A 13,041-nucleotide genomic window follows, 5' to 3' on the forward strand; every position below is an offset into this window, starting at 1 on the left:
GCTGCCTGTTCATTTATAATGCACGATTTTTTTTTTTTGTAGCGATGCAACAACTCTATGGGTTCATTTAGAAGGTATGAAAAAAAATTAGTAGCGATGCAACAACTTAATGTGCATCTACACTGACAGTTAACTGGCAAGAATGTATCTCAGCGTATTCCCATAATCCTCTACATCTAACCAGATGCTAATTAGTGAATATACTGCATCAAACCTCCCCCACTTATCTACCATGGATCAAACCATGTGCACTATTAAGCCATTTTTCTTTGTGTGAGGTGCTATGTCCGTCGTCATCAATCTTAACTTTCCAATCTTTGGTATTCAGTAGCTCATAATATGAGCGTGTGCTTTTTGTAGAAAAATAGCACGCAGAGAGTTATTTGTTTTCTGAAAAAGTAAAGCACCAGAAGGACCGTCATATCCAACACAAACAGTCGCGTAGGTAGAGAATCAGCCCCGCGCCCTTCCAGTCTCTCTTAATTTTCAACCCCAAATCCATCACTTGATTTCTGACACCTCCACCAGCCCATCCACGAAAGCTGTGTTTGCTGAATCGCAGGTAGCAGGACCAACAGCCGAGATGCACGCACATTAATGTGGCAATTCAGCACGAAAGTACATAGAGATTCAAGAACTCATGTCTGCATAATCAGCTTGCAGTTCATACAGTGAAAGGAACAACAGCATATTCACGCTGCGCGCACACAAACAAAATCCGTGAAGCATTGTACAAGGGGCTAATACGATTGAATCATTAACAAGAACACTGCTGCATCACACAAAATTAGGTAACAACTCCGACCGGTAGATCCATGAGTGGATCAAAAATTCCTTTGGCATCTTCTCCAGATCAAGGCGGTCGCCCTAGCACAAGCATCTCTCCTCCACGAAGTTGATGCCTGGTTGGCTGGATCTCTGTCGCCATGGCTGCCTGCTGTCTGCACCTAATCGCGAGAGGAAGATTGAGAGAGTGAGGCACCTAATCGCAAGAGGAATATTGAGAGAGTGAGGGGGTGGATCCGTCGAGGGGGATTGGAGCAGCCGAGCGGGCCTCACCTCGCTGGGGGTATCAAACAGTCGTGGTCTGGTGGAGGTGCTCCATTCCGGGAATGAGGAGTCCCATGGTGACTGCCTGCTGCAGCCGACGAAATTCCGGCCGAACCTCGCCGTTCTCTTCCATGGCCCGCGTGGGTGGCCTGGGAGGCTGGGACCGGAGCGGGAGGCGCAAGGGGTTAGTGCGCTGCGGGCCTGCGCCTGTTTAGTGGGCGTGCGCCGCCACCTGATTTGCGTCGATGGAAACGCGACCACTGGCCAACCTCCGTCTCCTCAGCCCGTCCGCCAAGCCGCCTTCTCAGCCCGGCCGGGAAGATCTTCCACGCCGTCGCCTCACATGGAAATAAACGCTTCGCTTTTTTACTTAGCGGTGGCACTGTCCGTAATTTCACTGAAAAAGTAGGGGTACTTAAAAAACTGATGAAAAATTTGGAGAGAAACCTTCCTTCCTTTATTAGTAGGTATATAGATATAGAAGAAGAAGAGACAACGATCGGCCGAGCCGACCTAGTCGAACACGCACGCACTCGCGGGCAGGCCAGGAGGCCAAAGCATGGCTTTCCTTTTTTTTCTTCTGTCTAATGGGACCCACTGGAGCATCTTCTACCTCACATACGCGAAGACAACTCTCCATGATTGTTACTACGAACGAACTCACGGAAAATCTCTCCAATTTCCCCCTCGAATTCGGAGCAGCTTTTGTACAAAACTTTGCCTATATATACCCTAACATCTTTTTAATATTTTGACACCAAAAACTCTAAGTTTTGCGCCGCCAGACTGCGCAAATTTTTCGCCGGAGTTCCGATCGGCATCCATCATTGTTGGAGCTCGGAGGTTGATATCGCCGACGAATCCGACCACCTCCACCCCTCCTTTTTATTCTAAGTTCTTCCCCTCTCAGTACAACGTCGTCCTAACCTTTTTCCCCCATTTTTAGAGCACGGGAACGCTCGTTATTTCTTGCCGGAGCTTCGCCGGAGACCGACGCCTCCATCGGCTATTCACGACTGTTTCGGGAAGGAGGAGACGACATCAAGGATACCTTCGTGACAGTCTGGAGAAGCTGACCGTCGTCAACTTCGCCGACTCGGAAGACCACCGGAACCACCGCCACCGTCGACCATCTGCCCCACATCACCAGCATCGCCAGCCATCGTCCATTGATTCCGGTGAGCTTCAGATTCAATCTGGGCTACACGTTTTCGCTTTAATCCGACGACCCACAAGCGTGATCCGCGTCAACGAATCAGATCGCGCCACGTGTCGTTGTTTTAATGTCAGATGGAGATTTTCGTATATAAAAGACAGGGGATATGCTAATCTTGTAAAAATCATAACTATAGTTTCGTAACTCGAAAAATTGCATACGATAAACCGTTGGAATCATAAAATTGAGGAGAACACAGCAGTGCTGTTACTTTGTATTTTCGGAAACTTACAGATTTTCAAATCTAAAACTATTGTTTATAGTATATTTGATATATTTTAACTTTGGTAAATGCTTTTAAATTAATTCCAACGCCAAATGAAAGATAATGAAATTTTCTCTGTAGCAGTATGCCTATTTTGGATTTTCGAAATTATTTTATACATAAGTTACTGTTTACATTAAATCTCCTAATTAGAGATCCTATTGAATAAATAAATTGTCGCTAATGTACTATAGGAACCAAAATTTGTTTCCAGAGCATGCATGCATAATTTCATTGTGTAGTTCTCTGTTTTTAATGTTTTGAGATTGATTTTGAATTGTTTGGTTGCGTTAGATTTCCAGATTGCAACAACACCCAAGGCAAGTGTCACACACCGTCCTATTATCTTTTGTATGCACATTGTAGTTATTTTCAGTAGCTATGTATGTGTAGGAGTTTTCAAATTATATATTGCTATGCCAATAAACCTATCTAGGATAGTCATATGATTCCATGTCTTATTCTTTGTCGCCACCGTACTGTAGAATGCTTAGCCCTGCTATTTTAGATGCGTGGATTGGGAATCATGATGTGATTTGTTTCGTTGCAAATATTGTTTTGATGTAATAAAACAACCTAAGATAAATGAATCATTTAGGTGGAAGTGGTTTGCTTGGTTTATGTTGAGTGGTTACACCGGAGTCATGTGTATGGCGGTCGTGTGTATCACACTTGTGGTTGGTCACCCAGAAACAAGGAGATTTGACAGGTTTCTATTTTAGTAGCTTACAGTACAACCACATGTCATATGGGCCCCGTCTTGACAAATTAAGTTATAGGACCATGGTCAGTCGTGTATCAGCCGTGTATCAGCAGGTAGTGAATTGTAGATTGGGTATGATCCGAAGCGTGGTTCATGGTTCTATTTCCCAAAGGTCTCGTCTTAGCTTTCACCCGACCATTTCAACAAATTGAGAATCATGGTAAAAGGGGCTGACTAGGTCATGTGGGCAAAATGTACATCCTCTCGAGAGTGTCAAACTAAGTACTTAGCCATGTCCCCGATTATGGCCGTTATGAGCAACTAGAGTCTGAAACTGTTTGAATGATCTCATCATTCCAATTTCTTAATTAAAACTTGATGGGTAACATGGGTTGTCAGAGTGATGACAGTTAGTGAGTTTTGAAGAAGATAAAATTGTTTCGAAAGTAGGAGAAATAAATATTGCTTCTCCAAATGTGCCTGAATTCCACCTGCCAAATAAACACGTAGTTAGGCGTCATTTATATATCCACCAAATAGAGACATTTGCCAATAAAATTCTAAATGTATTAACACTACGTGGCTGCAACGTTTTATGTTGCAGGTTACTCTGACGAGTAAGCTATCGATTTTAGGTCGCGAGATTCCACTCAACATGTTCGCCTGTGGCGTGATGGAGCTCTTTGAATTTATTTGTTTTCCGCTTTGAACTCTATTATTTGAGCTAGCCATGAGCTATGCAAGTTGTAATAAATATATTATGGATCATACGTTGTAATAATTGACGCATTTTCTATTCTGTTTATTCATCGAATTGTGTGTGCTAGCGAATCGATCCAGGGACTAGCACATTATGCACAGAGATTCAATTCTTACCGGGTTGAATCGCTTCACTTGATGAGAACCATGCCTTATACTTTTGTTATGTAAACACGCGTATCTAAACAATGTAAAGAAAAACACACGTGCACGGTACAATTACGTATAAGACATGAGCGAGTATAAATACAGACGCACGCACGAACAAGTATAAGTACATGTGCACACACTAACGAATACAAGTATAGGTGCACAAATGAGTGAGTAGAAGTAGAACTACACATGAACGAGTATAATGACAATTACACACACATATCGAGTATAGTTATCATCTTATCGAGTAAAGAGAAAAACTGCACCACATACACTAAAAACCAAAGTGTGTATTAGTGCAAGTCCGAGTACAATTACGTACACACTCCCAATACAAATTCATGTGCACACACTAGCGAGTACATGTACAACTGCACAAACGAGCAATTAGAGTAAAATTGCACACACAAACTCGAGTACAGTTACCGTGTAAAGAAAAATTACATCAAATACACTAAAAAACAAAGTACATACATCGCAAGACCGAATATAGTTACGTACACACCCCGAATACTACTATACTACTATTAGAACTTTAGAAGCATAAAAAAATTCACGAAATCTATCAAGATGAATCTACTTTTGAAGATCTCTACGCGGGGATCTCAAAAACAAAAACGGTTCATAATTTGAACTTATAATTCTTAAGATATTTAATTTAAAAAATGAATCTAGTCTAGAAAATAAAGGGAAAAGGACAGCCCACCCTCGCCTATCCGTTCCTCTGTCTGCCATTTCCACTTTATTTCCCTAGGAACATTACTTCCTAGAAATTTTCTGACACCTCACGTGCAAAGATAATTTATTACCTTTCTTGAAGATCGGCCTTTTTTAGAGCTTTCGACGTTTTGTCACACTCCCTCTGATCCATATTATTTGCCACTAAAATAGATATACATATAATTAAAATGTATCTAAATGTATCTATATTAGTGTTAAATAATAGGAATCGGAGGAAGTAAAAAAAAGGGAGCCCATGAGCTCCGGCCCGGGTGAGAGCTCAAGCCAATTCTTTCACACAAAAAAAAAGCAATGTGTGCCCTCTGGTCGGAGGCGATTTGCACAAAAATAACCCAAAAGAGAAAGAAAAACACAGACTGACCCTCCGGCGAAACTATTTCACCAATCTAACCCTTTTGTGTGGCGCCCCTCCCACGGGCGCCACACATGCCCATGTGGCGCCCCTCCTGCCGGCGCCACTGTCCCAGCCGACGTGGCCCCCTCGCCGCTGAGCTGGTGCGCCCATCCGACGTGGCACCATGTGTGGCGCCCCTGGCGCCACACATGCACTTGTAATTGACCAAAACATACTGTGAGACAATTTGTCTGGGAGTTAGCCGTTTTGCGAGGCTCAATGTGTGGCGCCGATGCCACGGGCGCCACACTAGCCTGTGTGGCGCCGATGCCACGGGCGCCACACATCCACTTAAGTGTGGCGCCCGCGCCCAGCCCGACCATCTTCTTCTCTGTTTCTTCTCCTCCCTCCCTCTCTCCCCCAAGGCGGCCGGCGGTTCCTCCTCCTCCCTCCCTCTCTCCCCCAACAAATCGGCCACAAATTCGTCAGATCTGACCGGCCAATATCTTCCCCATCCATTCCTCAAGGTAATTCCCGTCAAATCCCTCACATTCATCCACTAATTTCATAGATCTTGCTAGATTTGTACATGAACCCTAAACATGGAAACTAGATTTGAAATGGCTATGTATGTGTTGAATGTGTATGTGTAGGAACCCTAGATATGTAGGAACCCTAGATATGTAGGAACCCTAGATGTGTTGAATGAAATTTTACATGTATGTGTTGAAATCCTATGTATGTATGTGTTGAAATGTCTAATATTTGCCTAGCAAATGCATTCAAATTTGTTACATATGCCTATTATTTGTGATGGAATAACTCATATTTGAACCAAATATTTGTTGGAACCCTAGATATGAATGTATGTGTGTATGTATGGAACCTTATGTATGTATGTGGTGAAAGGCAAAATTGGAGCTTAGCAAATGCATTCTATTGTCTTACATATGTCTATTATGTGCCTAGGAATGGTATGTTTTACGAAATTCATATGTGTGATGTATTTGGATATGAACTCTCATGTATGTGTGATGTATAGGTGATTCGAAAGTTAGATATATTCTCATGTATGTGTTGCTCATTTTTGTTAGTGGAATGACTCATAATATGGTTGTGTAAACATGTAGGATGGTGTGGCTTCTGGATGAAGAGTACGACAGGGAGCACCGGGCTGTTCATATGACGGAGAGGGGAACGGATCTTCACCCTTTGAAGATTCGTTACCATGGCACAGCGGATATACCGTATGACGAGAGGTACACGGAGTTCATCCAGCCTACCGGTCTTATGCCGTTCATATCCTTTGTAAGCCGTGGGGGGCCACACATGAACCCCTCGGCACTCACCGCCCTTGTCGACCGGTGGAGGCCGGAGACTCACACCTTCCACTTGAGGGCCGGCGAGATGGCCCCTACTCTCCAGGATGTTTCCATGATCCTTGGACTACCTATTCAGGGCGAGCCACTGTGTATGAACACAGCTTCTGATGGGTGGCGCCAGCAGATGGAGGTGCTTATTGGCAGGGCTCCTCCGCTGCCAGCAGAACCAAAGAAGAGAGCTCCCGCCGGCGCGTCTTTCTATTGGATCAGGACTAACTTTGGAGAATGCCCGGAAGAGGCCGACGAGGACACTCGGAGGACGTACGCCCGCGTGTACTTATGGTACATGATTTCGAGGACTCTCTTTCCTGACAGTGGGGGGAAGCTGGCCTATTGGTGTTGGCTGAAGGCGCTTACGGTGTTGGATAACCGGTGGAGTTGGGGAACAGCGGGACTTGCCTACCTCTACCGGCAGGTGATGATTTGCTCTATGTACTATTTTCCTATAGTAGTGTGCTAGACAAAGTACTAACCAAATGTCTTACGTGCGCAGTTGGACGAAGCTTGTCGCACGACTGGGAGCTTGAGGCCAGGAGCGGCGGTATTGGTGGATGCATGCTCCTACTTTCCGTATGGAGCTGGGACCGCCTATCAGTTGGGCGGCCTAGGACACTCAACGAGAGGCCATGGCCTCATCACCCGAACAACCCTGATCGGGAGCCCACTTGGGCATACCTTTGGGACAATGTCTCGGCGGTGACGAGCGATCCAATGGTCATGTACAGGCAGATTATCGTGGAGTTGGACACTCTTACCGGCGAGTGTAACCGATCACTCTTTTGCAATCCTAGTTTTCATTGATTCTACGGTCATGTTCTAAATTCTGAGATATTTGTATGCTGCAGGTGGAATGGGAGCCATATGGTAGCTACTACCATATTGGCTCGGGGATGGCTGACCTCAACCGCAAGTGCACGGAGGAGGCGCGGTTCTGGCGTATGCGCTGCCCACTCATATGCATGTGGCTTGTTGAACACCACCAGCCGCAAAGAGTGATGAGACAGTTTGGGCTGTATCAGGAGTGCCCACCTCAGTGGCAAGACACGGACAAGACGCTTCATAGGTAAACTTCTGGAATCATGCGATGGAAGATTCTTGATAGAAGAGGTACAATCTAACTTCTTGATTCTTGCAGGCTTGATAGGCAGCGGCAGAGGAAGATCACAAATTGGCCAGTTCATCATAGCGGCCACGTCGCAGCGTTCCTACACTGTTTGGAAGCGACACGGAATGCTGGCCCTGAGCAGATTGTGCCTCACGACTTCGCCGCTTTCAACAACTACCTCGAGTGGTTCCATGAGAACACGCGTATCGAGTTAGTTAAGCACGCGTATCCTGAGGAGATCTTGGACGACCCCATCCAGTTCGATGAGGTTGGGCAAAGCCAGCACGACACCTTTGCTCGCAGAGGGAGATCGACTTCTATTGCTTCCGAGCTGAACTTCGTGATAATGGATTCTCTCACTAACTAGTACATCATCTACATTGCCATGTGCTCGCTTCAATTGTGTATGCTATGTTTGTCACAGCGGGAGGAGATCCAAAAAACAGCTGAAGAGTGCGAGGTTATGTGGGAGCAGAGCGGGAGAGATGACAAGCCTATCGGACCGTTGCGGTATTTCATTAAGGTATGATCACCAACTTTGAATGTACGCTACTATGATGTGGTGGCTTTGTAACCATGAACGGCATGACACAGAACACTGCACGAAAGATGCGGCGGTTAGCCAGCTTGCTAGGTTGCCGGGAAGCCGAAATCGCTACATCTTCCTCTTCAGAAGAGCGGGAGGTATGGACTATTTTGTTGCTGTCAAATATGTTCTTACTAATTTCAACTTTTGTAATCTCATGTGTTCATGTTTGTGAAGATTCCTGAGGACGAGCTAATTCTGAGTCAAGGCATACTTCCAAAGCATATCTCCAAGCAAGCCCCAAGGTCAGCTTACCAGTTGAAGCCAAGGGGCAAGGGTCCAAACCGGTACACTCCGGAAGATTATGTCAACCGAGGAAAGAAGGTTGTCACTGAGGAGGATGAGAGGCCGCCGCGGAGATCAGCTTTGTCGAGGATGAGGAACGACGAGCCGTTCTCTTCAGAGGAGGAGGAGCAGGAGGAGCAGCGGGGAGCAGCGGGGAAGCAGGCCACGGCAGCGGACGAAGAGGATGGCCATCCGGAAGCAGCCCGCGAGGACGGCACGTCGAGGACGCTACTAGGATGTGCTACGTGTTGTTCTGAACTCTATCTTCATAAGTATCGATTTATGAACCCTATGTCATTTCGAACCATGGTCTGTAATCCTACTTGTTGTTTGAATCTACGTGCTACAATGTGACCTATGAAGTGTTATATGTGTACGTCATGAAATTGCAACTTGTTATATGTGTAATGCTACTTGTTGGAGTTTGGTACGATTTTTCATGTTTTTAACACAAGTCAATGTGTGGCGCCCTCCACACTGGCGCCACACTGCACTGTGTGGCGCCCGTGGCATCGGCGCCACATATGCCAACTAATATAAACTTCTGGATCGAAAATATCCAGGGGCTCCGGACGATAAGTCCTTAGCCGTTTTCGCGAGCCTCTATGTGTGGCGCCCGTGGCATCGGCGCCACACAGGCTAGTGTGGCGCCCGTGGCATCGGCGCCACACTTTGAGCCTCGCAAAACGGCTAAGTCCCAGACGAATTATCTCACAATATGTTTTGGGCAATTACAAGTGCATGTGTGGCGCCGTTGGGAGGGGCGCCACACATGGTGCCACGTCGGATGGGCGCACTAGCTCAGCGGCGAGGGGGCCACGTCGGCTGGGACAGTGGCGCCGGCAGGAGGGGCGTCACATGGGCATGTGTGGCGCTCGTGGGAGGGACGCCACACAAAAGAGTTAGATTGGTGAAATAGTTTTACCGGAGAGTCAGTTCTGTGCTTTTCTTTTTCTTTTGGGTTATTTTTGTTCAAATCGCCCTGGTTGGACCCTTCAAACGACGTGGACCATCCAAGCTTACCGCACACGTTGTTTGCGTGGCGTGGCAGCGAGGGGTAGGTCAGGTGCGCTGGAGCGACGTGGTGCGCGTGGAGCCAGTGCTGACACGCCGGTGACGTCACCTCACTATCTGCTAATGATGGCATCATGTCTATCCTGTCCAAGCTATAAAAGGAGCGCAATTAACCTCCGCAATTAATCACTCCTATATCACGCCATCAGAAACTACCAAAGATAAAAAAAAAGTTTTTGGAGTGAAATTAATCCAGTCCAAATTTAGCACCCGCCTCTGTGCTGTCAATCCTGTCATCAATCAGTTAATTCCTGCTTTGGTAGCCATCACAAACTGACAGGATAATCTCATAAGGGCATGTACAGCGGCATCTAGTCAGCCGTCTGTAGCATGTACCACGTAGGAAATTTTATGACGTGGGGGAGAGAAAATGCAAAGCGGAACAGGTCGTCTGTTAAGGGCATGGCCAACGCTCCAAGCTGGACTACTTCCCCAGCCCTCCACGTAGGTTCGGATGGTCCTAAAATGCTCTTCCTACCGCTTGCAGAGTAAAGTAGTAGCCTGCAGAGGAGGCTGCCTCCTCCTAGCCAAACGCGAATCTTCCACTGTAAAGCAAGAGAAAATGATGCATGCGAGGGCCTCATGATAGAAACAGACAACCAGAAAAAGGGGAAAGGCTGAAAGGGTGGGTCTCAAGAGTTGCTGCCACCGTTGGAAGTTTATTTCATTGTGTAGCTGCTCCACGTACTTTTATTCATGAGGCATACACATACCACTGCCCCCATTGCTCATGCCCTAAGTTATCGACGGTCTAATCCCGTACCAATTGCTGCTTACCGACGACATTCCTACCGTTGTACTGGAAGCGTCGTATATCGTGGACCGATAGTGTCGCAGAACCGCTCCCTCTACAGACACCTGAAAAGACTGCCTCACTGTATAAACTGTCTGGAAGATTGTCTGTAGATGACTTGGAGAATGGCTACAGACGGAAGTTGTCTGAACCACTGTACATGCCCTAATCAGGTAAAAAAACAAACTGACATGATAATGAAAGGAGCGAAATAAGTTTTAAAAGATTCTAAATGAAAGGCTTGTGACGAGTGGCTAATTGCTCCTGTTTTAATTGGAGATATCTGGTTGCCGTATATGTATCGATATCTTATTTGGATCATAATCTCTTGATTGGAGTTTTGGAGGCAGGTTATTACTCCATACTACTCCGTTTGATAAAATAATGTGTATATTTTCTTTTGCAAAAGTCAAGGATATATTTGATCAAATTCTAAGAAAAAACAACTCCTGTCAAATCATTGTCATTAAATACATCATTATATATATTTTTATACAATATCTATGCAAAAGAGCCAGCTACTGCGCACCCACATCCAACTATTAGATCATCCTATAGAATACTACCGTAGGTTGACCTAACGGTGTTTAACTTGTCGTTATCTAAATTGACTGTCTTTTGTTCGAGATGACAAAAAATGCCTTCTTTTATCCGAATTGAGCAGCGGTGTGTTATTTTATCGTGTATAGTCAGAAAGGTTTTTTAAAAAATAATATGAAGGAACTATGAGTAATATTGGAAAGATGGCTTGTTTCTTATCTAGATGAAGGAAAATATGTACTATTTTCTGTCCAGTATAGTTAAAAAGATGCCTTGTTTTTTATCCAGACGGAGAAGCGTTAATGGACGGCTAACAATGTTTAGCTATCGCAGGTAGAAAATCCGCGCTATTGCATGTATATAGTACTATCATAGTTTTATATTGATCTAGTTTCTATAAGCTTGATCAATTTTTTTACGTACTCCGTAGTTTATCTTCTAAAGCTCAATAAATTATATGCCTTTTTTTATGAAAATTATGAGTTCCTATTTAGATATTGCTCGGAGGCAGATTAGCGTGATCATTAACTTGGATCGGTCGTTGACGCAGCGGACTACACGAGGAAGAAATTCAGAGAGGGATGTGGTGGCCCCACAGACGCATCTCACTGTGAGACGCTCACGAGTCAGAATGGTCACATGCACTTGACATCTGACTGGTTTCCACCTGTGTCTATTGATGAGAAACATATCTGATGTCGTATGGGTGTGCTTTGGTTCAACGTTTAAATAAGTATAAAATACTATATTTTGTTGTATATAATATAAGGGTGTGGACAAATGGTTCCCAAACTCCATGGAACCCTTTAGTTTGAAAAAATCGAAATCAATAGTTCAAAGTTTCAAAAATATCTGAAACCTATTCTATAGGTTTTCGATGATGTATAGTATCTTGCATTGAAATTTGGTACGCATGACTACTACATCTACAATTTTTTTTAAAGTAGAACTTTGAAATATGATTTAAAAATCAAAATAAAGAGCTAAATGGGGCTTGTCATCCATTTTGAGTTTCCAACTAGTATATATAATGACTAATCATAAGGCAACCTTTTGACAAATGTGAAGCAACAACAAAAAATTCTAAGAAACTCCAGAAGGACATATGTGCCCTTTGACCATTTGTGCGCGCCATACTTTTTTCCATATGTTTCGTGAGAAAAAAGTAATTTTCAGCTATAATGATGCTAGTAGAGGACAATCGTTTTAAATTTATAGGGGTGAAAGTGTTCAAATATATATCCAAAAGACTACGTCCTTTGATTCAACATTTATATGAACCATAATTTTGTAGACATTTTCTGATTTACGCTCTATATTTTGTGAGAAAAAAAATCAACAATAATGATGCTAGGAGTGGATCTAGTGGATGCAATATATTTGAAATGTGATGTGGTAAGTAAACAGAAATGAATATCCAAAATACTATGTAGGAGATTTGATTCAACATTTTGTGTACCATATTTTGTGGATGTTCGTATTTTCACTATTTGTTTTAAATGGAAAATAAATATCGACTATAATGATGTTGGGGGTGGACCTAGTGAAGAGAATCCGTTTTTAACTTGATAAAGCGTTTTCATATGAAAATACACATACATTTGGCAAACTGTTCTCTCAGTATGATCATTTTCTCTCAATTTGTATGTTGTACCTGAGTAGTGAAATTACCAATATTAAATACTATTTTTTCTTCAGAAAAGAGTAACATTTTGAGAGAATACTTCTTATAACCGTAAACTTGACATGAAACATAAAATATGAATAGCCTAAATTAAAATACCTCAATTTGTAAAGACACTTAAAATGAAGTGTAAATCGGTTCTGAAAGTGGTCTGGCATCTCAAACTTTCAAAGAAAATTATACAAAATCATTCATATAGAAAACACGATGAACTGATAGCATGGTGCTCCTTTTGGTGTATAACATGCCATGGGAAATTAGTTCATTTTTTGTGCCTTTTGGTGTATAACATACGCGATCAGATCGTGTTTTTTCCCATAATTTTATACTTTCTTCATGCTCATAAATTTATTGCACATTTTGTAGAACAT

General features: G+C 43.8%; 1 long non-coding RNA gene across 1 annotated transcript; it reads right to left on the reverse strand.

The window, feature by feature from the left end:
• Window positions 1–625: 625 nt before the first annotated feature.
• LOC127338089 (uncharacterized) lies at window positions 626–1,483 on the reverse strand. Its single transcript, XR_007874195.1, has 2 exons — window positions 1,060–1,483; window positions 626–947 (listed from the first exon to the last, which is right to left on the reverse strand). It is a non-coding gene; the product is annotated as an uncharacterized lncRNA (long non-coding RNA).
• Between the last annotated feature and the right edge of the window lie 11,558 nt (window positions 1,484–13,041).

This window comes from Lolium perenne, chromosome 3 (genome assembly GCF_019359855.2).
Source record: "Lolium perenne isolate Kyuss_39 chromosome 3, Kyuss_2.0, whole genome shotgun sequence".
Classification (NCBI taxonomy): Eukaryota; Viridiplantae; Streptophyta; class Magnoliopsida; order Poales; family Poaceae; genus Lolium; species Lolium perenne.